Raw genomic sequence first — 15,354 nt, forward strand, 5'->3', positions numbered from 1 at the left:
AGCTTGTTTTTTTTTTTTTTTAATGTGTACAACATTATATTTCTACTTCTGTATACACTACAGTGTGCTTACCACCAAAATTTTAGTTTTTATCCATCACCATGTAGCTTGCTTCTTGATGGTGCAGTTTTAGGGGTGGCAGGGAGTTGTTTTAGGATTTAAACAATCACAGACTTTTCAGGCTAAGCTAGAGTGCTTTGGAAATACAAATTTCCCAAGGCATGGCAGGCTTTTAGTCAATTTACATCTATACTTGACCCTTGAAAAACATGGAGGTTAAGAGCGCTGACCCCTGTGCAGTTGAAAATCCACATATAACTTTTGATTCCCCCCAAACTTAACTACTAATAGCTTACTGTTGACCAGGAGCCTTACTGATAATATAAACATTGATTAACACATATTTTGTGTATGTATTATATATTGTATTCTTACAATAAAGTAAGCTGGAGAAAAGAAAATGTTATTAAGAACATCATAAGGAAGAAAAGTACATTTTCAGTACTGTACTGCATTTATCAATATTATAAGTTTACATTGTCTGTTTACAAGTTGAATTGTCTGTCAGTTTCTACATTAATATTGTCTTACATGACACAATATACTGTAGATGTTACATGTGTTACTAACACTGGACATCAAAAATGAAAAGATAATGTGAAAAAATTCGTATTTATTTACAGGTATAACAATTTATGCACTGATAAAGAAACAGCAATTTGTTTGCTGTATGTTAGCCTAGTGCTACTGATGTGACCACTTCATGGCCACCTAGCCTATCCACTAAAAAATGAATCATAAATGTAAAATTTTTATGGCATACAGTATTATAGTCATATTCATAATACAGTATTGGAAACATGGTTACATTTTTTTTTAAAGCCACTGAATTGTGATGATAGGTTGATACACAGTCTCTCTTATTGTGAGAGAGAGCGAGAGAGAGGGGTATACTGTATGGTAATGTAATTCCTTGAATGCAAAGTTATGAAACAGTAAGAAAGCTAACACATTATTAATTTATATTAAATATCACTCACCTTATGCCTATGTAAGGATAGGGCTATCCACTTCAATACGAGTCTTGAACACGATGTTCTACATGACGAATATTTAGGCAATGATGATGATGATGATGAAGACACAAAAACATCTCATACAGTTCTTGCCATACAGTTATTAGATTTTTTCACATGAAGACACACATGCATACACCATAGGCAAGCTTATTAACTGTATAGCATGATGATTATTTACTGTTCATTAAGTGAAAGTGGATTGTCAAAAAGGTCTTCATCTTCATCATCTTCATGTTAAGTAAGCTGAGGAGGAGGAGGAAGAGGAGGGGTTGGTCTTGCTGTCTCAGGGGTGGCAGAGGCGGAAGAGGTGGTGGAGGTAGAAGGGGAGGCAGGAGAGACAGACATACTCAATATAACTTTACAGAAATACATAGTAATTTCTGTCTGACTTTTTGCTTTTTCATTTCTCTAAAAATGTTTCTATATGTTACCAATCCTCCTTCCACCATTTGCTTAAATTTCAGTGCCCATATAATAGAAGTGTCCATGTTGTAAAAGAAATCAAAAGCAGTCTTGAGTAAACGGAATAGTTCTGCCAAACTGTCTAATGTCAATTTGTTTACTGGTACTGCTTCTTCTGCATGTTCCTCCTCATTGTCTGGCACTGGTTCGGAAGCACTCATCTCCATCAAGTCATCTTCTGTTAATTCTATTAGCTTCATTGCAGCTCTATTTACAATAGCCAGGACATGGAAACAACCTAAGTGTCCATCAACAGATGAATGGATAAAGAAGATGTGGCACATATATACAATGGAATATTACTCAGCCATAAAAAGAAACGAAATTGAGTTATTTGTTGTGAAATGGATGGACCTAGAGTCTGTCATACAGAGTGAAGTAAGTCAGAAAGAGAAAAACAAATACCGTATGCTAACACATATATATGGAATCTAAAAAAAAAAAAAGGTCATGAAGAACCTAGGGGTAAGATGGGAATAAAGACATAGACCTACTAGAGAATGGACTTGAGGATATGGGGAAGGGGAAGGGTAAGCTGTGACAAAGTGAGAGAGTGACATGGACATATATACACTACCAAATGTAAAATAGATAGCTAGTGGGAAGCAGCCGCATAGAACAGGGAGATCAGCTCGGTGGTCTGTGACCACCTAGAGGGGTGGAATGGGGAGGGTGGGAGGGAGGGAGACGCAAGAGGGAAGAGACATGGGAACATATGTATATGTATAACTGATTCACTTTGTCATAAAGCAGAAACTAACACACCATTGTAAAGCAGTTGTACTCCAATAAAGGTGGTAAAAAAAGAAAAAATTCTATTAGCTCTTGAATTTCTCCAAGATCCATATCTTGAAACCGTTCATCCCCCCTCTTTTTTGCCATATCCATAATATCTTTCATGATTTCCTTGACTGGCTCTGTTGTAAATCCTGTTAAGTCATGCACAACACCTGGACACAGTTTTCTCCAGCAGGAATTTATTGTTTCGGACTTGATGGCTTTCATGGCTTTCTCTGCAACAACACTGATGACATCTTCAATGGTTTAATCCTTCCAGACTTTCATGATGTTCTCTCTATTGGGGGTTCTCTTCCACAGCATTGATAGAGTTTCCATAGAGTACTGTGTGTAATGAGCCTTAAAGGTCCTTATGACCCCATGATCTAGCGGTTGAATGACAGACACTGTGTTTGGAGGCAACTAGATCACTTCAATGTCTTCAGTGTTGAACTTGTGGGCATCTGGGTGGCCAGGGTAATTGTTCAATATCAGAAAAACCTTAAAAGGCAGTCCCCTATTGGCAAAGTACTTCCTGACCTCAGGGACAAAGCACTGATGGAACCAATCCAGAAAAAGTGTTCTCAATGTCCAGGCCTTCTTGTTGTACAAAGACTGGCAGTTGGTGTTTATCGTTTCCCTTCAAGATTCAGGAGTTAGCAGATTTGTAGATAAGAGCAGTCCTGATCATAAATCCAACTGCATTTGCACAAAACAGTAGAGTTAACCTATCCCTTCCTGCTTTAAATTCCAATGCTTGCTCTCCTCCTTACTAATAAATGTCCTTTGTGGAATTATTTTTTTTTCCAGAATAGGGCACTTTTGTCTGCATTAAAAACCTGTTCAGGCTGATATTCTTTCTCCTCAATTATTTTCTTAATGGCATCTTGGAATGAGTCTGTTGCCTCTTGGTTGGCAAAAGCTGCTTCTCCTGTTATCTCGACATTACTCAAGTAAGCCAAGCCTCTTTCTAAAATTATAATCCTTTATTGGCATTAAATTCTCCAGGTTTAGATCCTTCACCTTCCTTTTGTTTTAAGTTGTCATGTAATAACTTCATATTTTCTGGAATTATATTAGAGTTTAGAGGTATGCCTTTCTTTTTTATTGAATATAGTTAATTGACAATGTTGTGTTAGTTTCAAGTGTACAGCAAAGTGATTCATATATATATATATACATATTTTTTTCTTTTTCAGATTCTTTTCGAATACAGGGTATTATAAGATATTGAATATAGTTCCCTGTACTATGCAGTGGGTCCTTTTTGTTTATCTAGAGGTATGCCTTTCTTATATCAGTCCTGCACCCACATAAAAGTTGCATTTTCAATATGAGATAAAAAGGTTATTTCACAAAATGTGTGCATGGTTTTTGTGCCTGCTGGCCTAGCTGCAGAGATGGCTTCACAAATTTCCTTTCTTTTCTTTTCTTTTTTCTTTTCTTTTCTTTCCTTTTCTTTCCCTCTCTCTCTCTCTCTCTCTTTTTTAATGGTTCTTACGCTGGATCATTTATCTTGAAATGGAGGGCAAATGCAGCTGCAGACCTCAATCTTCAGAACACATCAAGCAATTCAAGCTTTTCTTGTAATGTCATGACTTTTCTCTGCTTCTTGGAAGAATTTCCAGCATCACTAGCAGCACTTTGTATGAGTCCCATGGTATTATTCAAAGTTTACAGTATTGCAATAAACACAATGAAAAATACAGGAGAACTGCAAAAGATCACTTTTTACTCAATACAAAATTTACCACAGAGACAACTTCTAATGTGGAGATGATTAGCATTACACAGTATTGTAAGCAAGTACTCACAGCACTTGAGCTCACCACAATAGCAACTGGAGGTGGCTACGAGATTATTACAGTAGTACAGTATGTACTGCAGTTAATTTTATGCAGTTATGATTTAATACTGCATCTTTACATTTGTTTACATTTCTCTTGACTGCGAATGGCACCATATACAGTCTGTGTGTGCATAAGTTTTGATAAATTTTAACTTTCAATGATAGATTTATGTGTGTATTATTTTAGTAAATGATACATATATTTTAAACATTCATGACAGACCTAGTTTTTTTTAGTTTTTTCAATATTTTTAGGCTAGGTGATTCGTCTGTGAGTTTTTTCAAATTGTCACAAATCTCCAAAAAATTTCCAATACATTTATTGAAAAAAATCCGCATATACGTGGACATGTGCAGTTCAAACCTACATTGTTCAAGGTCAACTATAGTTAGTTCCAACTGTGAGTAACCACAGTCAATGATTTCCTCTGGATACAGTTTTAATCCTGGAAATTGTGGTCTTTTGATTTCTTGGCTGTGTACTCTACCTATCTTTCCCCACCCCTTAACTTAAAGGTGACTATCTATAGGTTACTGAAACATAGATTTAATTGAGGAAGTCAACATACTGGATCTGATCTGTGATCCTGGCTTGGGTCCCATTGTCTGGCCAAGAACTTATTTGGGAGATTCTTTTTTTTTTTAAATTTTGATTTCTGAGTTTCCTGGTACCTCCTTTATTTTTATTTTATTTTTTGGGGATTTTTGAATTTTATTTAATTTATTTATGATACAGCAGGAACTTATTAGTTATCCATTTTATACATATTAGTGTATATATGTCAATCCCAATCTCACAATTCATCACACCACCACCCCCCCGCCCACCACTTTCCCCCCTTGGTGTCCATAGGTTTATTCTCTACATCTGTGTCTCTATTTGTGCCTTGCAAACCAGTTCATCTGTACCATTTTTCTAGGTTCAACATATATACGTTAATATATGGTATTTGTTTTTCTCTTTCCGACATATTCACTCTGTATGACAGTCTCTAGATTCATCCATGTCTCTACAAATGACCCACTTTCGTTCCTTCTTATGGCTGAGTAATATTCCATTGTATATATGTACCACGTCTTCTTTACCCATTCGTCTGTTGATGGGCATTTAGGTTGCTTCCATAACCTGGCTATTGTAAGTAGTGTTGCAAAGAACATTGGGGTGCATGTGTCTCTTTGAATTATGGTTTTCTATGGGTATATGCCCAGTAGTGGGATTGCTAGGTCATATGGTAATTCTATTTTTAATTTTTTAAGGAACCTCCATACTGTTCTCCATAGTGGCTGTATCAATTTACATTCCCACCAACAGTGCAAGAGGGTTCCCTTTTCTTCACACCCTCTCCAGAATTTCTTGTTTGTACATTTTCTGATGCTACTTTTTCTAACTGGTATGAAGTGATACCTCATTGTAGTTTTGATTTGCATTTCTCTAATAATTAGTGATGTTGAGTAGTTTTTCATGTGCTTCTTGGCCATCTGTATGTCTTCTTTGGATAAATGTCTATTTAGGTCTTCTGCCCATTTTTGGATTGTTTTTTTAATATTGAGCTGCATGAGCTGTTTATATATTTTGGAGATTAGTCCTTTGTCTGTTGATTCGTTTGCAAATATTTTCTCCCATTCTGAGGGTTGTCTTTTCGTCTTCTTTATTGTTTCCTTTGCTGTGCAAAAGCCTTTAAGTTTCATTAGGTACCAGTTTTTTATTTTTGTTTTTATTCCTGTTACTCTAGGAGGTGGATCAAAAAAGATCTTGCTGTGATTTATGTCAAAGAGTGTTCTTCCTATGTTTTCCTCTAAGAGTTTTATAGTGTCCAGTCTTACATTTAGGTCTCTAATCCATTTTGAGTTTATTTTTGTGTATGGTGTTAGGGAGTATTCTAATTTCATTCTTTTACATGTAGCTGTCCAGTTTTCCCAGCACCACTTATTGAAGAGACTGTCTTTTCTCCATTGTATATCTTTGCCTCCTTTGTCATAGATTAGTTGACCATAGGTGCATGGGTTTATCTCTGGGCTTTCTATCCTGTTCCATTGATCTATATTTCTGTTCTTGTGCCAGTACCATATTGTCTTGATTACTGTAGCTTTGTAGTATAGTGTGAAGTCAGGGAGTCTGATTCCTCCAGCTCCATTTTTTCCCTCAAGACTGCTTTGGCTATTCGGGGTCTTTTGTGTCTCCATACAAATTTTAAGATTTTTTGTTCTAGTTCTGTAAAAAATGCCATTGGTAATTTGATAGGGATTGCATTGAATCTGTAGATTGCTTTGGGTAGTATAGTCATTTTCACAATATTGATCCTTCAAATCCAAGAACATGGTATATCTCTCCATCTGGTTTGTAATATCTTTGATTTTTATCATCAGTGTCTTAGAGTTTCCTGCATACAGTTCTTTTGTCTCCCTAGGTAGGTTAATTCCTAGGTATTTTATTCTTTTAGTTGCAATGGTAATGGAAGTGTTTCCTTAAATTCTCTTTCATCATTAGGGTATAGGAATGCAAGAGATTTCTGTGCATTAATTTTGTATCCTGTAACTTTACCAAATTCATTGATTAACTCTACTAGTTTTCTAGTGGCCTCTTTAGGATTCTCTATGTGTAGTATCATGTCATCTGCAAACAGTGACAGTGTTAATTCTTCTTTTCCAATTTGTATTCCTTTTTTTTCTTTTTCTTCTCTGATTGCCATGGCTAGGACTTCCAAACCTATGTTGAATAAGAGTGGTGAGAGTGGACATCCTTGTCTTGTTCCTGATCTTAGAGGAAAGGCTTTCAGTTTTTCACCATTGAGAATGATGTTGGCTGTGGGTTTGATGTATATGGCCTTTATTATGTTGAGGCAGGTTCCCTCTATGCCCACTTTCTGGAGAGTTTTTATCATAAATGGGTGTTGAACTTTGTCAAAAGTTTTTCTGCATCTATTGAGATGATCATATGGTTTTTATTCTTTAATTTGTTAATATGGTGTATCACATTGATTGATTTGCATATATTGAAGAATCCTTGCATCCCTGGTATAAATCCCACTTGATCATGTTGTATGATCCTTTTAATGTGTTGTTGGATTCTGTTTGCTAGTATTTTGTTGAGGATTTTTCATCTATGTTCATCTGTGATATTCGTCTGTAATTTTCTTTTTTTGTAGTATCTCTGTCTGGTTTTGGTATCAGGGTGATGGTGGCCTCATGGAATGAGTTTGGGAGTGTTCCTTCTTCTGCAATTTTTTGGAAGAGTTTGAGAAGGATGGGTGTTAGCTCTTCTCTAAATGTTTGATAGAATTCACCTGTGAAGCCATCTGGTCCTGGATTTTTGTTTGTTGGAAGATTTTTAATCACAGTTTCAATTTCATTACTTGTGATTGGTCTGTTCATATTTTCTGTTTCTTCCTGGTTCAGTCTTGGAAGGTTATACCTTTCTAAGAATTTGTCCATTTCCTACAGATTGTCCATTTTATTGGCATAGAGTTGCTTGTAGTAGTCTCTTAGGATGCTTTGTATTTCTGCAGTGTCTGCTGTAACTTCTCCTTTTTCATTTTTCATTTTATTGATTTGAGTCCTCTCCCTCTTTTTCTTGATGTCTCTGGCTAGCTGTTTATCAATTTTGTTTATCTTCTCAAACAACCAGCTCTTCGTTTTATTGATCCTTGCTATTGTTTTCTTTGTTTCTATTTCATTTATTTTTGCTCTGATGTTTATGATTTCTTTCCTTCTATTAACTTCGGGTTTTGCTTGTTCTTCTTTCTCTAGTTCCTTTAGGTGTAAGGTTAGCTTGTTTATTTGAGATTTTTCTCGTTTCTTCAGGTAGGCTTGTATTGCTATAAACTTCCCTCTTAAAACTGCTTTTGCTGCAACCCATAGGTTTTGGGACATTGTGTTTTCGTTGTAATTTGTCTCTAGGTATTTTTTTTTATTTCCTCTTTGATTTCTTCAGTGATCTCTTGGTTATTTACTAACGTAGGCTCCATGTGTTTGTGTTTTTTACGTTTTTTTCCCTTTAATTGATTTCTAATCTCATAGCGTTGTGGTCAGAAAAGATGCTTGATATGATTTCAATTTTCTTAAGTTTACTGAGGCTTGATTTGTGACCCAAGATGTGATCTATCCTGGAGAAAGTTCCATGTTCACATGAGAAGAAAGTGTAATCTGCTGTTTTTGGAGGGAATGTCCTTTAAATATTAATTAAGTCCATCTTGTTTAAGGTGTCATTTAAAGCTTGTGTTTCCTTATTCATTTTCTTTTTGGATGATGTGTCCATTGGTGTAAGGGAGGTGTTAAAGTCTCCCACTATTATTGTGTTACTGTCGATTTCCTCTTTTATAGGTGTTAGCAGTTGCCTTATGTATTGAGGTGCTCCTATGTTGGGTGCATAAATATTTACAATTGTTGTATCTTCTTCTAGGATTGATCCCTTGATCATTATGTAGTTTCCTTCTTTGTCTCTTGTAATAGTCTTTATTTTAAAGTCTATTTTATCTGATATGTGTATTGCTACTCCAGCTTTTGATTTCCATTTGCATGGAACACCTTTTTCCATCTCCTCGCTTTCAGTCTGTATGTGTCCCTAGGTCTGAAGTGGGTCTCTTCTAGACAGCATATATATGGGTCTTGTTTTTATATCCATTCAGCGAGCCTGTATCTTTTGGTTGGAGCATTTAATCCATTCATGTTTAAGGTAATTATTGATATGTATGTTCCTATGACCATTTTCTTAATTGTTATGGGTTTGTTTTTGTAGGTCCTTTTCTTCTCTTGTGTTTCCCACTTAGAGAAGTTCCTTTAGCATTTGTTGTAGAGTTGGTTTGGTGGTACTGAATTCTCTTAGTTTTTGCTTGTCTGTAAAGCTTTTGATTTCTCCATCGAATCTGAATGAGATCCTTGCCGGGTAGAGTAATCTTGGTTGTAGGTTCTTCCCTTTCATCACTTTAAGTATATCATGCCACTCCCTTCTGGCTTGTAGAGTTTCTGCTGAGAAATCAGCTGTTAGCCTTATGGGAGTTCCCTTGTATGTTATTTGTCATTTTTCCCTTGCTGCTTTCAATAATTTTTCTTTGTCTTTAATTTTTGTCAGTTTGATTACTATGTGTCTCGGCATGTTTCTCCATGGGTTTATCCTTCCTGGGACTCTCTGCACTTCCTGGACTTGGGTGGCTATTTCCTTTCCCATGTTAGGGAAGTTTTCTACTATAATGTCTTCAAATAATTTCTCAGGTCCTTTGTCTCTCTTCTTCTTCTTCTGGGACCCCTATAATTCTAATGTTGGTGAATTTAATGCTGTTGCAGAAGTCTCTGAGACTGTTCTCATTTCTTTTCATTTTTTCTTTATTCTGCTCCTTGGCAGTGAATTCCACCATTGTGTCTTCCAGGTCACTTATCTGTTTTTCTGCCTCAGCTATTCTGCTATTGATTCTTTCTAGTGTATTTTTCATTTCAGTTATTGTATTGTTCATCTCTGTTTGTTTATTCTTTAATTCTTCTAGGCACTTGTTCTTTAATTCTTCTAGGTCTTTGTTAAACATATTTTGCATCTTCTCGATCTTTGCCTCCATTCTTTTTCCCAGGTCCTGGATCATCTTCACTATCATTATTGTGAATTCTTCTTCTGGAAGGTTGCATATCTCCACTTCATTTAGTTGTTTTTCTGGGGTTTTATCTTATTCCTTCATCTGGTACATAGCCCTCTGCCTTTTCTTGTTTATCTTTCTGTGATTGTGGTTTTTGTTCCACAGGTTGCGGGATTGTAGTTCTTCTTGCTTCTGCTGTCTGCCCTCTGGTGGATGAGGCTATCTAAAATGATTGTGCAAGTTTCCTGATGGGAGGGACTGTTGGTGGGTAGAGCTGACTGTTGCTCTGGTGGGCAGAGCTCAGTAAAACTTTAATCTGCTTGTCTGCTGATGGGTGGGGCTGGGTTCCCTCCCTGTTGGTTGTTTGGCCTGAGGTGACTCAACACTGGAGCCTATCCGGCTAATTGGTGGGGCTAATGGTGCACTCTGGGAGCACTCATGCCAAGGAATACTTCCCAGAACTACTGCTGCCAGTGTCCTTGTCCTCATGGTGAGCCACAGCCTCTCCCTGTCTCTGCAGAAGATTCTCCAATACTAGCAGGTAGGTCGGGTTCAGTCTCTTATGGGGTCACTGCTCCTTTCCCTGGGTCCTGATGTGCACACTATTTTTGTGTGACCTCCAAGAGTGGAGTCTCTGTTTCCCCCAGTCCTGTCGAAGTGCTGCAATCAAACCCCACTAGTCTTCAAAGTCTCATTCTCTAGGAATTCCTCCTCATGCTGTTGGACCCCACATTGGGAAGCCTGACGTGGGGCTCAGAACCTTCACTCCAGTGGGTGGGCTTCTGTGGTATAAGTGTTCTGCAGTTTGTGAGTCACCCACCCAGCAGTTATGGGATTTGATTTTATTGTGATTGTTCTCCTACTGTCTCATTGTGGCTTCTCCTTTGTCTTTGGATGTAAGACATCTTTTTTGGTGAGTTCCAGTGTCTTCCTGTTGATGGTTATTCGGCAGTTAGTTGTGATTCTGGTGCTCTCCAGAGGGACTGAGTGCCCGTCCTTCTACTCTGCCATCTTGAACCAATCCCCAGGACTTCTCAAATGTAGACCAATGACAAGATTTCCAGATGTTTTAACTTAAGGAGCATGAGATAATGTTTATGCACCAAGAACTCTGGACTTGGCATTATCAGCCTGTGCTTAATTCAGATGGTGCCCCTCCTTCTGCTCCCATCCAGGAGGTGGTAGTGATAGTGGTATACTCACAGTAAGCCTGGGTCTGGCAGTAGGTAGAGGCACCCATAGGTTGGAGGAGCCCATGTCAAAGAGGACCAGGAAATTTTGGGGTGGTGTCCCAATGTTGATATCCCCAAAATAGACTGAAAAGAAAGTTTTATCACCCTAATTAAGCAACCAAGCCTTGTCCTAAGGATGGGGAAGAATTTGGCCCACTGGAAGCCATATTTTGCCCAAATGATTTCCTTGGGGAATAAGAGACTTCTCTCTCAAGTTCGTCTTTCCACCTGGAGCCAGTTGATCTCAATATTCTACTTTTGTGTCCCTAATTGAAAACCTTTGACCAGCTGAGACTTAGTCTGGAAATACAATATCCTCTTTTATTTATTTTATTTTATTTTTTTAATTTCCATTTTATTGCTTTCCTTTCCATTATCAATATTCTGAAAGAAAAATTAATAATCATCATAATGTCCAAAAGGTGAACAGGAAAAATATAAACACATGTATAAGTTGCCAGTTCAGAAATTAGGAATTAACTAAACAATGACATGTATTTTTCATAAGAACTCATATATTCATGATCCTGAAAACAGTTGACCATAAATATTCAACACAGAATTTTTTCTCCTCCGTCCTTTGTAAGTTTTGTGTATTTTGTCCAGAGTCCTTAGTCTGACCAAGAAAAAAACAATGATTACTTACCTCTACTTTGGCAAAAATCCTAGGGTATTTTTTTTAAACATCTTTACTGGAGTATAATTGTTTTACAATATTTGTGTGCTAGTTTCTGCTTTATAAAAAAGTGAATCAGTTATACATATACATATGTTCTCATATCTCTTCACTCTTGCATCTCCCTCCTCCCCACCCTCCCTATCCCACCATCTAGGTGGTCACAAAGCACTGGGCTGATCTCCCTGTGCTATGCGACTGCTTCCCACTAGCTATCGATTTTACGTTTGGTAGTGTATATATGTCCATGCCACTCTCTCACTTTGTCCCAGCATACCCTTCCCCCTCCCCATATCCTCAAGTCCATTCTCTAGTAGGTCTGTGTCTTTATTCCCGTCTTGCCCTTAGGTTGTTAATGACCATTTTTTTTTCTTAGCTTCCATATATATGTGTTACCATATGGTATTTGTTTTTCTCTTTCTGACTTACTTCACTCTGTATGACAGACTCTAGGTCCATCCACCTCACTACAAATAACTCAATTTCGTTTCTTTTTATGGCTGAGTAATATTCCATTGTATATATGTGCCACATCTTCTTTATTCATTCATCTGTTGATGAACACTTAGGTTGCTTCCATTTCCTGGCTACTGTAAATAGAGAAGCAATGAATATTTTGGTACATGACTCTTTCTGAAATATGGTTTTCTCAGAGTATATGCCCAGTAGTGAGATTGCTGGATCATATGGTAGTTCTATTTCTAGTTTTTTAAGGAACCTCCATACTGTTCTCCATAGTGGCTGTATCAATTTATGTTCCCACCAACAGTGCAAGAGTGTTCCCTTTTCTCCACACCCTCGCCAGCATTTATTGTTTCTAGATTTTTTGATGATTGCCATTCTGACTGGTGTGAGATGATATCACATTGTACTTTTGACTTGCATTTCTCTAATGATTAGTGATGTTGAGCATTCTTTCATGTGTTTGTTGCCAATCTGTATATCTTCTTTGGAGAAATGTCTATTTAGGTCTTCTGCCCATTTTTGGATTGGGTTGCTTGTGTTTTTGATATTGAGCTGCATGAGCTGCTTGTAAATTTTAGAGATTAATCCTTTGTCAGTTGCTTCATTTGCAAATATTTTCTCTCATTCTGAGGGTTGTCTTTTGGTCTTGTTTATGGTTTCCTTTGCTGTGCAAAAGCTTTTAGTTTTCATTAGGTCCCATTTGTTTATTTTTGTTTTTATTTCCATTTCTCTAGGAGGTGGGTCAAAAAGGATCTTGCTGTGATTTATGTCATAGAGTGTTCTGCCTATGTTTTCCTCTAAGAGTTTGATAGTGTCTGGATTTACATTTAGGTCTTTAATCCATTTTGAGTTTATTTTTGTGTATGGTGTTAAGGAGTTTTCTAATTTCATATGTTTACATGTGTCTGTCCAGTTTTCCCACCACCACTTATTGAAGAGGCTGTCTTTTCTCCACTGTATATTCTTGCCTCCTTTATCAAAGATAAGGTGATGATATGTGCATGGGTTTATTTCTGGGCTTTCTATCCTGTTGCATTGATCTATATTTCTGTTTTTGTGCCAGTACCATATTGTCTCGATTACTGTAGCTTTGTAGTACAGTCTGAAGTCAGGGAGCCTGATTCCTCCACCTCTGTTTTGCTTTCTCAGGATTGCTTTGGCTATTCGGGGTCTTTTTTGTTTCCATACAAATTGTGAAATTTTTGGTTCTAGTTCTGTGAAAAATGCCAATGGTAGTTTGATAGAGATTGCATTGAATCCGTAGATTGCTTTGGGTAGTAGAGTCATTTTCACAATGTTGATTCTTCCAATCCAAGAACATGTATGTCTCTCCATCTATTTATATCATCCTTAATTTTTTTCATCAGTGTCTTATAATTTTCTGAATACAGGTCTTTTGTCTCCTTAGGTAGGTTTATTCCTAGGTATTTTAGTCTTTTTATTGTAATGGTAAATGGGAGTGTTTCCTTTTTTTTTTTTACAAGACAAAGATTTAATGAAAGTTGGTCAGTGGGTATGTATTTATCCGAAGGGCTAAATAGTTAAATAGAAGTAAATGAAGTAAATGTTACATGTCATCATCATCTGATTCGTATTCTTCCTTCAAAGATTCCTTAGCATATTTCTCTGTCTCTTCCATTATATCTTTTGGAACAATTTCATGTCTTCCGTTAGTTATTTCACCAACCCAGCTGAGCTCTAGTTCAAAAGCTTTACCCTTAACTTCATCATGTACTATGTAAATTATTTTTGCAACTTCTTTAACAACATCACGGCAGGTCATTTCTTTCATCTGAAGCTTTTTGATTTCTGTCTTTGCAGTTTGTCTGGCTTTGCCAATGGCACAGGCCCAATAACCATATGAAACACCAGATAGGTCAATCATGTAGAGTTGTGCACCATCATTCACACTGTAAGACCCTAACATGAAACTGAAGCCAAAAGGTCTAACAGCAATGTAGAGTGTATAGGCATGTACATACATGGCCACTCTGTCTGCAAGATGTTTTAGTGGAATGTTATATCCAAAGCTAGATCTAAAGTTGGAAGCCTCTTCTCTCACAATGTCTGCTAAAGAACGAGCACCTGCCAACAAACCTGCTACTGACATTTCTACATGCCGATCAACATTAAAAAGTCATTTGTTAGAACCTTCTTCATAAAGTTTAGAAAGGACTAATTTTTCTACCCCAAAGACAATGCCGTCTATATATCTGATTCCAATAGCTACTATTGTCCACAGCCTTCATAGCATACTCAACTAGAAAAACTCTTCCATCAGGAGAGAATGTAGAGGCTGACAGGTCATACCCGGTGCCAATTGAGCTCATCGTGCTAAAAACCACTGGGACGCCTAGTTCGTCAGGGTCTAAAGCGATCCCCCTACCTGGGAGTGTTTTCTTAATTTCACTTTCAGATTTTTCATCATTAGTGTATAGGAATGCTGTATATTTGTGTGCATTAATTTTGTATCCTGCTACTTTACCAAATTCATTGATTAGCTCTAGTAGTTTTCTGGTAGCATCTTTAGGACTCTCTATGTATAGTATCATGTCATCTGCAAACAGTGACAGCTTTACCTCTTCTTTTCTGATTTGGATTCCTTTTATTTCTTTTTCTTCTCTGATTGCTGTGGCTAACACTTCCAAAACTATGTTGAATAATAGTGGTGAGAGTGGGAAACATTGTCTTGTTCTTGATCTTAGTGGAAATGGTTTCAGTTTTTCACCACTGTGGTTGATGTTGGCTATCGGTTTGTCATATATGACCTTTACTATGTTGAGGTAAGTTCCTTCCATGCCTACTTTCTGGAGGGTTTTTTATCATAAATCGGTGTTGAATTTTGTCCAAAGCTTTCTCTGCGTCTATTGAGATGATCATATGGTTTTTCTCCTTCAATTTATTAATATGGTGCATCACATTGATTGATTTGCGTATATGAAGAATCCTTGCATTCCTGGGATAAACCCCACTTGATCATGGTGTATGATCCTTTTAATGTGCTGTTGGATTCTGTTTGCTAGTATTGTGTTGAGGATTTTTGCATCTATGTTCATCAGTGTTATTGGCCTGTAGTTTTCTTTTTTTGTGATATCTTTGTCTGGTTTTGGTATCAGGATGATGGTGGCCTCGTAGAATGAGTTTGGGAATGATCCTCCCTCTGCTATATTTTGGAACAGTTTGAGAAGGATAGGTGTTTGCTCTTCTCTAAATGTTTGATAGAATTCGCCTGTGAAACCATCTGGTCCTGGGC

General features: G+C 37.1%; 1 pseudogene across 1 annotated transcript in view; it reads right to left on the reverse strand.

Annotated features, from left to right (window-relative positions):
• Window positions 1-14,510, reverse strand: part of LOC309645959 (proteasome subunit alpha type-3 pseudogene) — a 452,949-nt pseudogene extending 438,439 nt beyond the window's left edge. Inside the window, exon 1 of the transcript XR_014268651.1 lies at window positions 9,649-14,510. The product of XR_014268651.1 is annotated as a proteasome subunit alpha type-3 pseudogene (transcript). The remainder of the gene's footprint in view (window positions 1-9,648) is intronic.
• Between the last annotated feature and the right edge of the window lie 844 nt (window positions 14,511-15,354).

This window comes from Balaenoptera physalus, assembly GCF_965194825.1.
Source record: "Balaenoptera physalus genome assembly, chromosome: 1".
Classification (NCBI taxonomy): domain Eukaryota; kingdom Metazoa; phylum Chordata; class Mammalia; order Artiodactyla; family Balaenopteridae; genus Balaenoptera; species Balaenoptera physalus.